Below are 16,930 nucleotides of genomic sequence, written 5' to 3' on the forward strand. Positions count from 1 at the left end.
CAAATGCAGGTAACTTTTTGATATAATGATTTCCTCTGCATATATAACCACTAGTGGGATTGCTGGGTTAAATGGTAGTTCTATTTTTAGTTATTTGCGAACCCTCCATACTGTTTTTCATAGAGGCTGTACTAATTTACATTTCCCACCAACAATGTAAAAGTGTTTCCTTTTCTTTACAGCCTCACCGATCTCTGTCATTTTTTGTCTTTTTTTTTTTTTTTTTTTTGGAGGCGGGGTCTCGCTCTGTCGCCCAGGCTGGGGTGCAGTGGCCGGATCTCAGCTCATTGCAAGCTCCGCCTCCCGGGTTTATGCCATTCTCCTGTCTCAGCCTCCCGAGTAGCTGGGACTACAGGCACCCACCACCTCGCCCGGCTAGTTTTTTGTATTTCTTAGTAGAGACGGGGTTTCACCGTGTTAGCCAGGATGGTCTCGATCTTCTGACCTCGTGATCCGCCCGTCTAGGCCTCCCAAAGTGCTGGGATTACAGGCTTGAGCCACCGCGCCCGGCCTGTCTTTTTAATAATAGCCAGTCTTACTGGTGTATGATGATTTTTCCACAAACTGTCACAATAGTAGAAAATCAATGTTTCAAATTATTTTGAATGCAGTTACATTCTAATATGTAGTCACAGTAGATTAACAACGTAAGATTAATATTTTACCTCAAATTACCAAAAATATCAAAAATCTTTATTTCGGCTATGAAGTCTTGATCACTATAATCCAAATGATCAGACAATTTTTATTTGTTTCAAAATATTATTTGTTGTTAGGAATATAATACAGAAATATTTTTAAAGTTATAAATTTAATCACAGTTCCACTATCAATAATACGCCACACAACATAAATGAGTCTTTCTCCTTTGTTTCTCCCAATTTCCACCCTCAACCTTCATACTTACACAAATTTAATGTCATCATTTAACAAACAAGGAAGATAATTTCACAGATAAAAATGATTCCAAATCTATTTTAAAAAATAATATGTGTTAATATTAAATTCTATTTTGACTTGACAGATGAGAAACAAAATTACTCTGAGCCTACATTTTAAAATATATATTTGTAGTGTAGTTTTTATTTAAAATGATTTCTCAGTTTTAAGTGATAAATAATAATATTTCTGGATCCCTATATATTATAAATATGGTTCAGATATTTCCTCTAGGAAAATGTTGGCATTCAGAATTTGGAGGAAGTACAGCTCTCAACAGATATGATAACGACAAACTAAAAATAAGTCTATAATAGAATTATGACTCATCACACTCAAAAGGTGGTATCTAGAACTATTTGAAATCTTGAAATGACATATAAAAACAAAGCAAAAAACCTTCTTGGCTTTTTTGTGGTGGTCTACAGCACAGACTTAGTACAGAAAAAGCAAAAATTAAAAAAATATATCTAGAGTTGAGATATATCAGACCTGTTTTCAAACCTTATGTCTTGTGATTTTGACTCACCATAATGAAATACAATTATACATTCATTTTTAAAAATACTTTTTGTAGGAAATTTGCATTTTCAGTGGATCAAGTCTACTTTGTGTGGTGTTATTTCTTTAAAAGTAAGTTTCTGGAGTGAGTTAGCATAGCTTTTAGTTGATATTTTATTTACTACTTGTACAATCACAGGCAAGTCCCTGAATCTCTGGAAGCATCAGTTTTCTCAGTTGTAACAGGGGTTTATAATACATCCAAAGGATTGTTCAGACCATTAGTGGGATAATGTCTTTAAACCACATGCAGTGAATAAATATTGTTTATATCTAAATTTTTATTGAAACACATTGCTCTTAATATCTTTAATTATTTCAAGTTATATACACAAATGAAAATTAGGTTATGTGAGTTGTTCATCTTTTCCGGACAATTCTGTAAGCAAAGTAAAGATGTTATTGGTATCTGTCTGGCCAGATTTTCAATATTGTGAAGATGCAGGCTGTGGCATTACTGATAATTCAAATAGAACAAAATACAAGGAACTGTGACTACTCAGAAAGTTTATCTAATGTGGTGGAAGGATCCCTGAGGTGGAAGTTCAGACCAGATATGTCTTTACACTGAATGGGCAGTATCTATTGAATTAGCACTTAAAATATTTCAGCTTTGGCCTTCCAGATAAAACAATGGGAATGTGAATTGTATAATTGCTGAGATAATCTGGTGTAGCTTTGAAATTGGGTGGTTTGTAAGATAGTAGTAAAATTATTATTTGTTGCAGACTTTCCATGAATCAAACAGCATGCACTTTATGTATATTTCCTTATTTAATTTCATTAATTTAAAGCTATTACTGAATACCTACTAAGTGCTAGCCCCTTACTCTTTAGAATGATGAGGTTCAGCAGTGAAAAAGCAAACAGAATTCCTGCCTTCGTAATTCCTATATTGTAGTAGCCAAGACAGACACAACTTAAATAAAATGTAAGCAACATTATTTGGTGATCAGTACTTCATAGAAAAAAAATGTATATGGTTAAAAAAAAAAAAAAAAAAAAGATTTCCGGAGGTTGAGGGATTGCAATTTTAAATAGATTGGGTCAGGGAATACTTTCCTGAAAAGAAGATATTGGAGCAAAGCCTTGATGTAGACGAGGGAATGAGCCATATGGATATGTAGGCGAAAAGCCTTCCAAGTGGCAGAAGCAATAATGCAAAGATCCTGGGAGGGAGGGATCCTGAGATGGAGCTCCTAGAATCATGGAGCCTGAGGGGACAGTCACGGCAAATAAGGTCAACTGCTACAAGAGATCAGATTGTGTAGGGCTTTTGATCTCTGTGTTTACACTGAGTAAGGTAGAAAGTCATCATGTTTAAAATCATCAGATGATTTTAAACAATGAAATAATGCAATCCTACATAAATACATATAGGTATGCATATATGTATGTATTTGTGTCAGATTACAAGTATATGTTATACATACACATGCACACAGATATATTATATATACATACATACAGGATCACTCTGGCTGTTGTGTTGAAAATACACTAAAGAGAGACAAAATTTGAAGCAGGAAGGCCAGTTAGGATGCTTTCAGTTTAACTCAGGAGAAAGATAGTGGATTTCAGGACTGAAATGTAGGGTATAAGAGAGAGATGAGCAGAAGAGCTACATTTGTGGGTCCTAGTGAAAAAATAAAAATGATGTAGGATCCCTTGTTCAAATTTCAATACAAATTTAGGAATTTCAATACAGTGATAGTGGAGCAATAAACCAAGCACAGAACTTTTCTGAGTGTGAAGCCCTGGAAAGAATTTGACAATGACTTTAAGTTTTTTACCTGAATGGAGTGACAGAGCTGCCACTAACTCATATAAGAAAAAGTGTAGGAGTGGAAGGTTTGAGGCTCAGGAAAAGGTCAGGAATTGCAAATATCAACATTTAGGATATGTCTTGTAGACTTCATGTATCTTTACCTTTAAGAACACACAAGTCATTACCGACCTCTACAGAAAACTTTGGTGGACAGAGTGATAGGAGGCAGGGCACGGGGGAGACTCTCGTAATTTTGAGGAAGAATGGAATGAGAGATTAGCCTCAGCAAGTACATAGCCATCTCAAGAATTTAGCTGAGAAAGAAAGAAATGGAGATTGGCATTAAGGAGAAAATAGAATAAAGAAGATATGTTTAAGAGGAAGAAATAATTGCATCCTCCTAATAATTATTTGAAGTTGGCATTGTTTTTCTTATTTTATGAAGTATAAGTAACTTGCCCTAGATCACAGAACTAGTAAGTTGCATTAGTATGTAACTACAAATTATTTTGGTTAAAGTACCCACTTTGAGGCACTACATTAGATTAATTACTTAGAGTCTTAGAATCTTAGGGTTTGAGGAAAGAGCTTTTACATTAATAATGCAGTAAGATCTCAGCTTAAATTTCACCTCCCTCAAAGAAAAGTAGGCCCCCTCAAGATCTCCAACATATCACATGGTATGCTTCTTTAATAGTACTCAAAAAATGTAGTTATTACATTTATTTATTTTTTTATTTACTTATTTAGTTTCTCGAGTGTAAATGAGTTCAGGGATCTTTTTTGATCTGTTCATCATTTTTTCCACAGTACCCAACACAGTGCTCATTGTAGTATGTGTTCAATGTATGCTTGATAAATATCTGTTGAATGAATGACTGCCATTCTTCCATTTCTCCTTTTCACATTCATACCAATGTGCAAAACATAAATATGTATCTGTACTTGCCTTCTTGGACATTGTTACATCTTGCCAACAACAAAACTACAAATATTCATTAGTTATCTTTTCAAATCTGATTCCACTTACATTTCAACCCTAATACTAACTATAAATGTAATTTACATTAAATTATAGTGATACTGTTTTTACATAAATTGTATTCTTTACTCAGTTTCTCATAGAAATTACCAATGAGATAAAGTAGTAAATTCAAGGAAGGTAAAATCTGTACGTATGTTAAAAATTCTCTATGTTCAAAATTGTTTGTAGACAATGACAGCTTCAGTAACAGCACAGCTACAAGAGGTGATGTGGGTGTCACTGACAGATCAAAGGCCTAGGATTAAGAGAAAAGTGGGCACCACCTTGCCTTATTGGCTATTCTTCTTTCTGAGAAATGTTGATACAAATCTGTTTATAAATTAAAGCTCCCATCTATCTGACTAATTTGGCAAGAACAAGGCTTTTGTGTCAATTGAATTAAAAGAGAAAAAAATAGAAAAATGCAGATATAAAGTAAAGAATGAGAAAGAGGAGAGGCACTTTAAAATTTCTCAGATATAAATACTACTAGAGACTGACAGCACAGCGATGTTTTTTAGAAATAGAGCTGTAAAAATAAAATCAAAAGAAATCAGACATTTGATAAAGCAGGAGAAAGAGACAATAAAAAGAAAACAGGGGAACAAGTTGCTCAGATAATGGCTATTAATAATTTTTACCCTTAGTTTCATAATGTATGATATGATATTAAGCATTTAGAATTATACAATATTCAATATCACATGATCAGACTGTGTACATTAATGTATGTTTATATTAGAGGAAACATCAAGAAGAAAAACATGTCACACCTGCATTGCCCACTTGGTTTAGTGTAAGCTAGTCTATAAATACCCCTGATTTTGAAAATATCTTGTTTCCCATGATAGGTTGTTTTGAATTACACGCACACCAGAACACCGCACTGTAGTTGCTACTACCTAGTCTGATTTTCCCTTTGAGAGTTTTTAAATAATTGTACAGTTCAGGACAGCGATTTTTTTCTGAAAGTATCTAAAAATAATCTGTATGTTTACTTTATTCTTTCAACTCATCTAGGTGAGACAAGCCTGGTTTTCAATAGCTGTTATACCCTAATTGTGTATTTGTTCTTTTTAATCAGCATGCCATCAAACTAGATCACGAGGATTACAGCGAATGAGATTTCATTGTATTTGCTATGGTCTGCTTTAAACAGCTTGTCATGTTTATGGAAATCATTTTACTGTCTAGATAGGATATATTAAATATGTAGCTTCTGGGGAACTCTATTATGCCATTAGAGAGAAGAAACATGATGCTAAAAACACAAGAGGTCTATCTGGATAGACTACATATCTTGCTAGTATCATGGGCTATAATGACCTCATATATACATAAGAAATATATAGACAGATGTTTATTTTTGAGAGATGTGAATATTAGTCTCTTTTAAAAGGCATATTATCAACCCAGTTGTATGTTCGGATTTATAACCAAAGGCAGAGTCCACATAATACATAAATAAGCACTTCTAGGAAAATAGTTGTTCAAGTAGGTTGGTGAACAGTGGTAGCCATTTTAGTCAATCCATCAAGCTAAGAATTCTGTGAAGATGTAGTCATAGGTCCATGCACACCTCAACATTCTACTCACAACACAACAATTGCTTTCTTTGGAAATAAAAGTTATCTATAGATTCAAATAAGGCTATTTCACAGAAGCACTGTAATTCAAAAGGCATGTTTTTGAGTTATGAGATATTATGATTCATCTCTTCAACTCTGAAATATTTGCAAGTATGTCAAACCCAGTAGTGAATATTTTCACTCCCAAAACTTGGCATTAAGCAACATTAAGGATACATATTGTTGTTCATATGATGTACGGTCCTTTCTAACTGGCTCACAAAATTCTAATTTATCACAGTACAATTAGCCATTACCTTCATTAGGAGATGTTCATTTTGAAATTTTCTATGGGCCTATTAAGTATTTAGAAAGAAAAAAATCTGTCTGTGTTATACTGATTGAAATGAATCACTAATAATAAATTTGTATCTTTTACAGGGAGTCTATTTAAAATGGACTATCATGTGATCATTTATAATCATTTACTCTTCGAAGTCCAAGGGTGTGTGTGTCATATTTAGGGGTATAAAAGAATGAGGGAACTGGCATTAGTATTTAGAAAATGAAACACTATTTTTTGCATAGCTTAGTTTAATATTAATTTTTTGTTTGCAATTACAAATAATACAAAAAAGAGATTTTATGTTTCTCAAGAAAAGAGAATATAATTAATAAAAGTTTAAAAATAGTATTCTGTAAATTATACTGCTATAGTTTGGATATGGTTGGTCCGACCCCTCCAAATCTCAAGTTGGAATTTAATCCCCAGTGTGGTGATATTGGTCAGTGAGATCTAGTGGGATGTGTTTGAGTCATGGGGGCAGATTCCCTCATGAATGACTTGGTGTCTCCCTGGAGGTAATGAGTGAGTTCTTGCTCTGTGTGCTTGTGAAATCTGGTTGTTATAATAAAGAGAACCAGGCATCACCTCCAACTTTCTCTTGCTTCCTCTCTCACCATGTGATCGCTGCACATGCTGGCTCCCCTTCTTCTTTCACCATGAATGGAAACAGCCTGAAGCCCTCACCAGATGCAATTGATGGCACCATGTTTCTTGTACAGCTTGCAGAACAATGAGCCAAATAAACCTCTTTACTTTCTGAATTACAGAGCCTTAGGGATTCCTGTATAGCAACACAAACCGACTAAGACATACAACTTATAAATTTCATAACAGAAAGCATGATTTCTGTGGCTTACATTTACATAAGCATATGTATATATACATTATATAATCACGAGTTTGTATCCACACAGGTGTTTTCCCTAGTAATGCCAGTCCTATTCTGAATTTTCAACAAATTGAGACTTACATAGTCTCAAAAAATAATAATAAAATTTATCAAATATGTATGCTCTAAAGATAGATATATGAGTAAGAAATTGCTTTTGATCTTAGACTCATGTTAGAATTAGAAGAAAAAAGAAAAAATAGTATTGCGGTGCTGTGGGCTGCCTATTCAGAGAGGCCTTCCAGAGACAATCTTGATAATCATAATTTAGGGGTCCTCAGTTTCACAGGTAATCATTTAATTTTATCAGCACAACCAGAAATCACAGCAGGATATACTCAATTGGAATGATTCTGGCTAGCTAAACTCTCAAGACATCCATGCATAAACCAACTTATAAATAGAATTCCTACTTGTCAATTTATAATGAGAAATAGAAGTGCCAAACAAACCAAACATCCTTTATCACTGTGGTCCTTCCCAGTCAGTAAACCAAAATGAAAAATAAAAAATCGCCAAAATACTAATTTTTACTCATGATTTCAGGATCCAGGGTAATTATATAGAAGACATCAATAACGAGTGCCATCTAGTCATCCTACTCTGGAGAATCTATCTCAATCACAGAGATATAATTTCCAGATGGGTCTCTGATACTGGTGGCACTGTCACTTGTTAGTGCCAAAACCCAACCAACAATTCATTTCAAAATTGTCTTATAAAAAATTCTTACTGACCTCTTAGGGTTTGTGAATGTAGCCTTTTATGAGACAGAGTAACAGGAGCATCAGTAAAGAGTTTGCTGCCATTTCTTAATGCAATAGCATGGCAGATGTCAACTAAGGTTCTCTTTTCTCATAAATCTGGACTCAGTTTTCAACTCATTCTCAGACCAGGCAATCACTACACGTTTATTATAATTGACATTTTATTTTTATTTATTTATTTATTTATTATTATTATTATTATTATTTTTTTTTTTTGAGACGGAGTCTCGCTCTGCCGCCCAGGCTGGAGTGCAGTGGCCGGATCTCAGCTCACTGCAAGCTCCGCCTCCCGGGTTTACGCCATTCTCCTGCCTCAGCCTCCCAAGTAGCTGGGACTACAGGCGCCCGCCACGTCGCCTGGCTATATAATTGACATTTTAAATGAAATTTGTTTATCTCAGAGTTAGAATTAAGTTTCAGTCATATTATATATTCAAACACTCAAGATCCAATGTCATAAAATTCATCCCACTTTGTTATGCTGTTTCTGTGATTTTAGACCCAACATTTAGAGAATATTGATTCAGGTGGGTTGCTTGTACTGATAATTAATCCCACCCTCTATATTTAATTTCCTATAATTTCATTCTCAATGGAGGCCTTATCTTCACATTTTAACGGCAGCTTGTTGTTGCTTTCTATGTAAGAAACTGCATTCAGTTTTATCTGCTATCTTGTAATGTGGCTAACTTACATTTCCATAAGCTAACTTACATTTCCCTCCACATTGATCTTACTCTAAACAGTCCTTTCAAGGAACATTGCAGTTAGTAACATGCAAAGAAACAGCTGAATTTCACATAATAGTGTTGGTTGGGAAACTATTTCTTAAGAAAATGCAGGTGAAACAGTATTTGCCATAACAAAATCCAAGGATTCTGGACTTCTTGATGCAATGGCATGTGGCCAAATAAGCCGATTTTACATATGTCATAGAGTGAAGTGACTAAACCTAGATCACTCTTTTCAACACTGATGACAATAAAGTGTAAAATGAAAACTATTTAAAGTGTAAGAAATATCTGCTCTTTGGTACATAATTTCTTAATTTGGAGTAAATTCTAAGTCCAGGTTTTGTTCTTTAATGCAAAAATAAAACAAATACACTCAGCTGTTCAAGAAAATCTGAAAAGAGGAAGTTACTTCAATGCAAATAATATTTTCTTTGATAATACATATTTGACTAAGACAAATCCATCTTAAAGTTTAAAATGATCTCTGTAAGTTCTAATGTTTCTTGGAAGAAAAGTGTTACATGCTTTCCTTTCCCTAAAAGTAATTGAGATATTTTTGTGCAGTTATCTGTGTTATTTTGGGGGCAGCTATTTGCAAAAGACAGAGGGCTAAAGTGGAGAAAACAGCAGCATGGTTCTGCGGGTAAGGGTGTGACTAGAACCGGAACGTGGCTTCTTTCTTCTTTTATTTCAAGACAGAGTCTCTCTCTGTGGCCTAGGTTGGAGTGCAGTGGTCTGATTTTAGCTCACTGCAACCTCTGGCCTCCCAGGTTCAAGCAATTCTCCTGCCTCAGCCTCCCAAGTAGCTGGGATTACAGGCCAGCGCCACCGGGCCTGGCTAATTTTTGTATTTTTAGTAGAGACAGGTGTACCATATTGGCCAGGCTGATCTCAAATTCCTGCCCTGAAGTGATCCGCCTGCCTCAACTTCCCAAATTGTTGCGATTACAGGCATGAGCCACTGTGCCCAGCTTGGCTTATTTCAATTCATAAGCTAGGCCTGTGAGTTCCTACGTCGGGATTTTATTTATTTAGACTTGCTAATAGTTACTGAAAATTTATGCCCAGCACAGACAAAATGTGTGTATGTGTGTGTGTGTGTGTGTGTGTGTAAACATACATGTTTATATAACATATATACGCATGTTTATATAACATATATACAATATGTGTGTATATATATCTTCTTCAATTTCTATATGAAATGAACAATAATTATTCCCATTCTACAGATGAGAAAACAGAGTTTCATAGCTAGTGAATAGTGGAGCTGAGATTCAAACCTTAGTATCTCTTATTTCACAACCCACGTTCTTATATTCTTTACTACCTTCCACCTAAAAACCTAGACCTAGGAAAATGTACTCCTTTCAGAATATTGTTTTCTTATATCTGTGGAAGCAGTAGATAGCTTTCTCTGATAGGAGTAGAAAATGCAGCTATATATTTTACTAAGAAGAATTCCAGCACAGCATAGAAAAAATGTGTAGTCTTGTGAAGATATTGACCCGGGAAAACAGAGAAATGTTTTTCAGGTAGGCCTACAGTCTGGAGAATGGATGCTCAATTGAGGGTATTCTTAGAGGAGATAAATTGTCCTAAATTTAGGCTGACAAGCCACTTAAAAAAGTAGCAGCAAATTCTTCTGCATGTTGTACTTCTATGAAACAAAGAAAGCTTCCTTAAACGCTTAAAGGATAGGTTCTGTGTTGGGCGGGGGGGGGGAAGAGGAAAAGAACCCATTTCGTACTTGGGATAAATTAGGGAAAACCATACCTTCTGAAGTCACAGTAGTGGGAGAAAGGAAAGGCAGCCTTGCCTGGCAGAATGCTACGTCAGGGGAGTCAGCCACAGAGTGGGAGAAGCAGGCAGCACTACCGTGAGTCTGCGGCAGATCCCAAGGGTTTCACACCTAAACATGGAAGCCTCACCTTGAATAACCAGATGCTGGAGGTACACAATAATTAATGAAACAGCTGAGGGTGCTTTGAGGACTCATTTCCACTTATCCTTCTGGTACAGTCTCAAGCTATTAAAAGGAATGGTGATCTCTTTTTTTTTTTTTTTTTTTCAGGAACGATTATCGAATTCTGGGCATTGTATTACATCAGGAAGGCAATGTGAACTAAGTTCTAAGTAGTAATGAGATGCTGTGAGTCTATTATGAACTGAATACTCCCACAGCTCAAAGGAGGACAGAAAGTAGTGTGAAAAGCCTAACTTTGAACCAAACATAAATATATGTCTGTGTTCTTTGTATCATGTCACTACATTTCACTTACCAGTCTTATGTATAGGCAGCCATTCCATTTTTCCATTATTTTTGTCCATTATTTTTCCTTAATGGTTTCCACGATGGCTTCTTTTTAGCTTTATCTTCAGTTGATATAGCATAATTAACTGCCACAGAGTAAAAATAGTTTCTCTAACAAAAAGGAAGACCCAAAGGAACAAAGATGCCATTTTCATTAATTATCTAAATAAAATGGCATGAAGCTACAAAAGGAAAGTTATTTATCTCCTTAAAAAGTTTTCATTTAGTTAGTTATAATTTCATATTGCTTTGTTAATTGATTTCTTAAAGCTTTCCCTAGTGCTCTAGGTGTTTTTTTTTCTTGTGTATTCAAACATACACAATTATATGAGCTCTATCATTTTAAAATGCATTAAAAAAGAAAACAGTTAAGGTAATATGCATTAATTCAGAAAAAAAATAGCCATATGTCCCTGAAAACCAACAAAGCTATTCACTATTCAATTCAACAATGGAATCGACTACTTTAAGGCTCACTGATTTATCTTACCTCTTGGAAAAGAGTGTGCACCTCTGCACATCTAGAAATAACTGAACTGTCATTCTTGCGCCTCTGAGTGAAAACAGCTGATCACTGTTTAACCACACAATCACTCTCAACTACTCAATTGTTTCCCTCATTTTCTTTACAATTTCCTTCTGCCTTCTTTATCCTTGGCATTTACCAAAAACATTTCTTTTGAGGGTGAAGAGATTAATTTATTTCCTAAATAGGAAAGAATCTTTAGTTTTGGCATGTGCGTAAGTCAAATATTTTTAACAATGCCATGTTGTCAGGACAAATGTTTTGCCTCTCATCCTGTTGTTAAAGACTGGCCAGGGTGGGGCCTATTGACGTTCCTTTGTATGAAAACCTGCCTTCCAGAATTCACAAGCAAACAGTTTTGGTGTAATATTTTGCCAGGCAAACCAGAGTCAATTATTAAAATAGTTGATTCTTCCCTTAAACACTAGTTTGCTGTCCCAGAAAGATTATTATTTAAGAATGTGAGCTTCTCAAACTTTTTACAAGATGTATGATGGCCAATAACAATAAGACATAAATAGAGTTTGGTATTTGGGTAGGTTCTAAATAAAGAGAAATATAACAAATCTCTGTTGTTATTTTCTTTTTTTTTTTAATGTGTTTGTTTGCTTGTTTGTTTTGGTTTTGGTATACTGCTCCCTTGGCTCCATGAAAGAAGATATTCATTAATTAATATCTGTGGATAGAATATTAATATTTATTAACCTATATAAAACTGTTTTAATTTTGTTTGTTTCTTTTTTCGCATGTAAATGATGATGAGCTACATGCAAAAAAAAAAAAAAAAATACTTTCCCAAGAGCTGGCGAAATAGTATAATTTAACATTTTTATCATATTATCATAAAATTGCAACTTAATATGAGACTACAGATGGGTGTCTATATGTCAGTGAGAGAATGTGTGTGTGTGTGTGTCTGTGTGCTTATGAAATACACAAAATCAATGAATTGGTAATCATTATTTAATAACAAGTTCTAAAAAAACTTACAGGAGAGACATAGAAATGAAAGTAGAAATGTTTGGGCATATTTGATCTTAATATTCAAACCAAATGTTTTGTGAATGAAAATGAAAAATAAATGTCTACATTTTTTTTCTCACACTTCTCTCCTTAGGGAATATACTACCTCTTCCAGGAGAGTTCAAAACCAACAAAACAAGGAAGCAAACCCCATTTAATATTTATTTTTAGCCAGGACTTGGCAAAACCAGATGCCAGGAGTAGTTCTACAGTTCTGAATACTAAATGTTCAACAGATGGCTCTCCTTCGATTTTATCCAATCTGGAAATGCCCCAACAGGAAACAAAGATGGTCTTCAGCCTGTCCCCCTTTATAATAAAATATACTTCCCACACATGCTATAAATAGGAAGGTAAGAATTACAATCTGGTTCTATAAAATAATGAAAGTTAAAGGACTGTACCAATATTCTTTATGCAAATAAATATCTCCCCAAACAAGTTTTCATATCCATTTGCAAGTGAAGTATCAAGAGAATAAAAGATGCAAAAAAAAAAAAAAAAAAAACTCAAAGATGTTTTTAAATTCCCACTTTTAGCAATTTCTGGGTGATAACTTTCAACTATCTAGTGCCTGTACAATTTGAAAATGTATATCCATACCCCAACCCCTACTTCCAACTCTCAAAAAAAGCTGCTTGGTTAGACAATAAAACCACAGAAAACTGACAATTTCCACAGCATGAGGATTTCTCCACTGTAAGACTGAAGATGAATCACAATGAAGTTAAAGAATGGTCATAAATTAGCTAACCCAAATACTAGACATTTCATATTCATAGAAGTGTAGTGTGTGTTTACTGTTTTCATTATAAACACAAATACATTTGTGGATAGTATCTAAGTGAGTTGAATCAAAAGTAGCTCTTTTCAAACAGTCAAGCTTTTTTAGCTAAAAAAGTTGATCTCATAGAAGTAAAAAGTAGAACAGAGGATACTAAAGGTTGGGAAGGGGAGAGGGAAAGGAGGAATGGGGAGAGATTTCTTAAAGGATGCAAAAATTACAGACAGGAGAAATGCATTCTAGTGGTCTATTCCACTGTAATATGATTATAGTTAAAAATATACTATATATTTTCAAATAGCTAAAAGGATGATATTGACTGTTCCCAACACAAAGAAATGATGAATGTATGAGATGATGAAAATGCTAATTATCCTGATCTGATCACTATTAGGTGTATTCAGACCACTATGTGCCCCATAAAAACGTACAATTATTATGTCAATTTGAAAACTAAAAATTAAACATGTAAAAACAAAAAAATTGTATGCTAACATAAATTAAAGAACAGCTTTAACATAGCAAACATCCAATAAGCAGTAACTACTGTTCTTGTTTTATTATTAGTTGTAATCTGCTAGGCATCATATAATCTTGTGTCTGATGAAAAAACATATGCAAATTTTACATTTTAGCACTTTAAAATTTTAGCCAGTGTGGGACAGAAAAAGCAAAACTGAACCAGAGGTTAGAGGTTATCCTAATTACATTTTAAAAAATCCTTTTCTTTCTGACCTTGGACAAATCCCAAACTTTCTATTTCAGTTCTTTCATGCATAAAACAATAGTCCTTCCTACTCAGAGAGTTGTTTTAGTATTGCATAACATGTTTGTGAAAATACTTTACATATTAGGTATTAAAATTCCCTCCAACTGGAGTAAATATTCTTAATTATAGTTTTCTTATGGCACACATCCTATTTGTATTAATTCATTCAAGAAACATTTATTTAGCATTTATTGTGCCTGCCACTATTCCAAGTACTGGGAATACAATGACAGACAACACTGATATGATTTCTGCCCTTGCAAAGCATATAATCCATGAACAATATAATTCATGGCAGATAGGGATAGAAAAGCAGGCAATTACAAAGCAGTAAGAGTTTAGATGGTGAAGTATACAGAGTAGGAGCAGTTCAGTAGGTCTTTTTAAGAAAGGCTGAGAAAAACTTGGTACCTATCTGAAAATGGAAAGATGAGACTAATGGAAGGAAAACTGGGATCGGGGAGTGCACCACAAACACAACCACTGTGTTTAAGGAAGTGAAACTCTTGCATGGCTGGTTCTAAAGTATATAAAAAAAGGATTGAGAAATGATCAGACATAAGTAGGGGACCCACTAAACAGAGCACTGCAGCCACATCACAAAGTCTGAACTTTGTTTTATGAACAGTGAATTTTCAGCAGGTAAGTGACATGGCCAGATTTTCATTTTTAAAAGTCATTCTAAAAGCAATCACACATAATGGGTTCAATAGGGAAGAACGTGTTAAGAATGGACTAAGAATGGGCACCTTGACAAGACTGAGGCAATAATGCCAGTATTTGAGAGTGGTACATACTCAAGAAAAAGGTAGAAAACATGGCAATAAGAATGGATAAAGGTGATAAATGTAACATATGTTTTGATGGTAGAATTTTAAAAAGGTGGCATTTTATTTGCTTGTGAGTAATAACGGGCATAAAGGAATGGAAAGAATTGGTAAGTAGCCGGGCGCGGTGGCTCAAGCCTGTAATCCCAGCACTTTGGGAGGCCGAGACGGGCGGATCACGAGGTCAGGAGATCGAGACCATCCTGGCTAACACGGTGAAACCCCGTCTCTACTAAAAATACAAAAACTAGCCAGGCGAGGTGGCGGGCACCTGTAGTCCCAGCTACTCGGGAGGCTGAGGCAGGAGAATGGCGTAAACCCGGGAGGCGGAGCTTGCAGTGAGCTGAGATCTGGCCACTGCACTCCAGTCCGGGGCGACAGAGCGAGACTCCGTCTCAAAAAAAAAAAAAAAAAAAAAAAAAAAAGAATTGGTAAGTAGTCTAATAGACAAGATGACTCTAACACATCTGTCTCGAACTTCCAGGTGGTTGCTATTGTCATTCGCTGTGCTAGAGAAGACAAGAGGAAATACGGGTTTTGGAAAATGTGCGTTCGAATTTCAACATGTTAAGTTTGAAATGTCTGTAGTACTGTGACATGAAACACAGGATAGAGATATGGAATGGAGACAAAGATTTGGGAATCAGCAGCATGCAGTGGAAATTAGTCATGGGGATTTTGACAATTCAAAGGAAGTGCAGGAAGCAGCAGAAGAAAGTGTGAAGGACATCATTATGATGTTCAATACATAAAAATGGACAGATTCCACAAAAATGACTGACATGAAATGACCTGACATATTGGTATATAATGGGAAAAGCGCAATGCTGTAAGAGCCAAAATTTAAGGAAATGTTCAATAACATCAAATGCTAGGAAAAGGTCAAGTAAAATCAGAATTGAGAAAGGTTCCTAGGAAGAAGACAAGAGTGAAGTTTTAGATGGAGAAGGTCAACTGAATTCACAGATGAGAAAATAAAGCTAGGAGTATAAACTTTTTCATAAGAAGCCTGTCTGTAAAGAGAAAAGTTTAGCTGCAGTAGCTGGAGGAATACTTAGAATTGAAGAAAATAATTAAATAATTGCATTGTGCTCGCTCTCTCTCTCTCCCTCTCTCTCTCTCTCTCTCTCTCTCTCTCTCTGTGTGTGTGTGTGTGTGTGTGTGTGTGTGTGTGCTTCAGATAGGAAAATCCTTTTTTTTTTTTTTTTTTTTTGAGACGGAGTCTCGCTCTGTCGCCCAGGCTGGAGTGCAGTGGCCGGATCTCAGCTCACTGCAAACTCCGCCTCCCGGGTTTACGCCATTCTCCTGCCTCAGCCTCCTGAGTAGCTGGGACTACAGGCGCCCGCCACCACGCCCGGCTAGTTTTTTTTTTTTTTTTTTTTTTGTATTTTTTTTTTAGTAGAGACGGGGTTTCACCATGTTAGCCAGGATGGTCTCAATCTCCCGACCTCGTGATCCGCCCGTCTCGGCCTCCCAAAGTGCCAGGATTACAGGCTTGAGACACCGCGCCCGGCCTTTTTTTTTTTTTTTTTTTTTTTTTTTTTTTTTTTTTTTTTTTTAAGATACAGTCTCACTCTGTAGCCTAGGCTGGAGTGCACTGGTGTGATCTCACTGCAACCCCTGCCTCCCAGGTTCAAGTGATTCTCGTGCCTCAGGCTCCAGAGTAGCTGGGATTACAGGTGTGCGACACCATGCCAAGCTAATTTTTGTATTTCTACTAGAGATGGAGTTTTGCCATGTTGGCCATGCTGGTCTAGAACTCCTGACTTCAGGTGATCCATCCACCTCAGCCTCCCAAAATGCTGGGATTATAGGCGTGAGCTACTACATTGGGCCCTTAACATATTTAAATGCTCATTGTAAATTACTGAGAATTAGAAATTAAATATAATTGATTGAGAGAGGGACAGTTTCTTGAGAAGGCAAAAAGGGATGAAATCCTTTGCACATTGGAAGGATTTGACTTAGAAAGGAACAGAACACCTCCTTAACTGTAGCAGAAAGAGCCAGAGACAGAGATGGAGACAGAGAGACAAAGGCAGAGTGGAAAAAAATGAGTGCAGAAGCAAAAATCTTTGTAGAACTGGTGGC

The 16,930-nt window shown here is 35.5% G+C and overlaps 1 protein-coding gene across 2 annotated transcripts in view; it reads right to left on the minus strand.

Moving 5' to 3' along the window:
- MDGA2 (MAM domain containing glycosylphosphatidylinositol anchor 2) overlaps positions 1–16,930 on the minus strand; it is an 854,319-nt gene that overhangs the window by 510,996 nt on the left and 326,393 nt on the right. The window contains exon 1 of one of the 2 annotated variants that reach the window (XM_010375833.2): positions 10,528–10,683. The exons of the other annotated variant lie outside the window; for it this stretch is intronic. The gene's annotated coding sequence lies outside the window, so the exon portion shown is untranslated. Of the gene's footprint in view, positions 1–10,527; positions 10,684–16,930 lie in introns of those variants that run through there. 2 annotated transcript variants of the gene reach the window in all.

Source organism: Rhinopithecus roxellana, chromosome 5, assembly GCF_007565055.1.
Source record: "Rhinopithecus roxellana isolate Shanxi Qingling chromosome 5, ASM756505v1, whole genome shotgun sequence".
In the NCBI taxonomy this organism is placed as follows: domain Eukaryota; kingdom Metazoa; phylum Chordata; class Mammalia; order Primates; family Cercopithecidae; genus Rhinopithecus; species Rhinopithecus roxellana.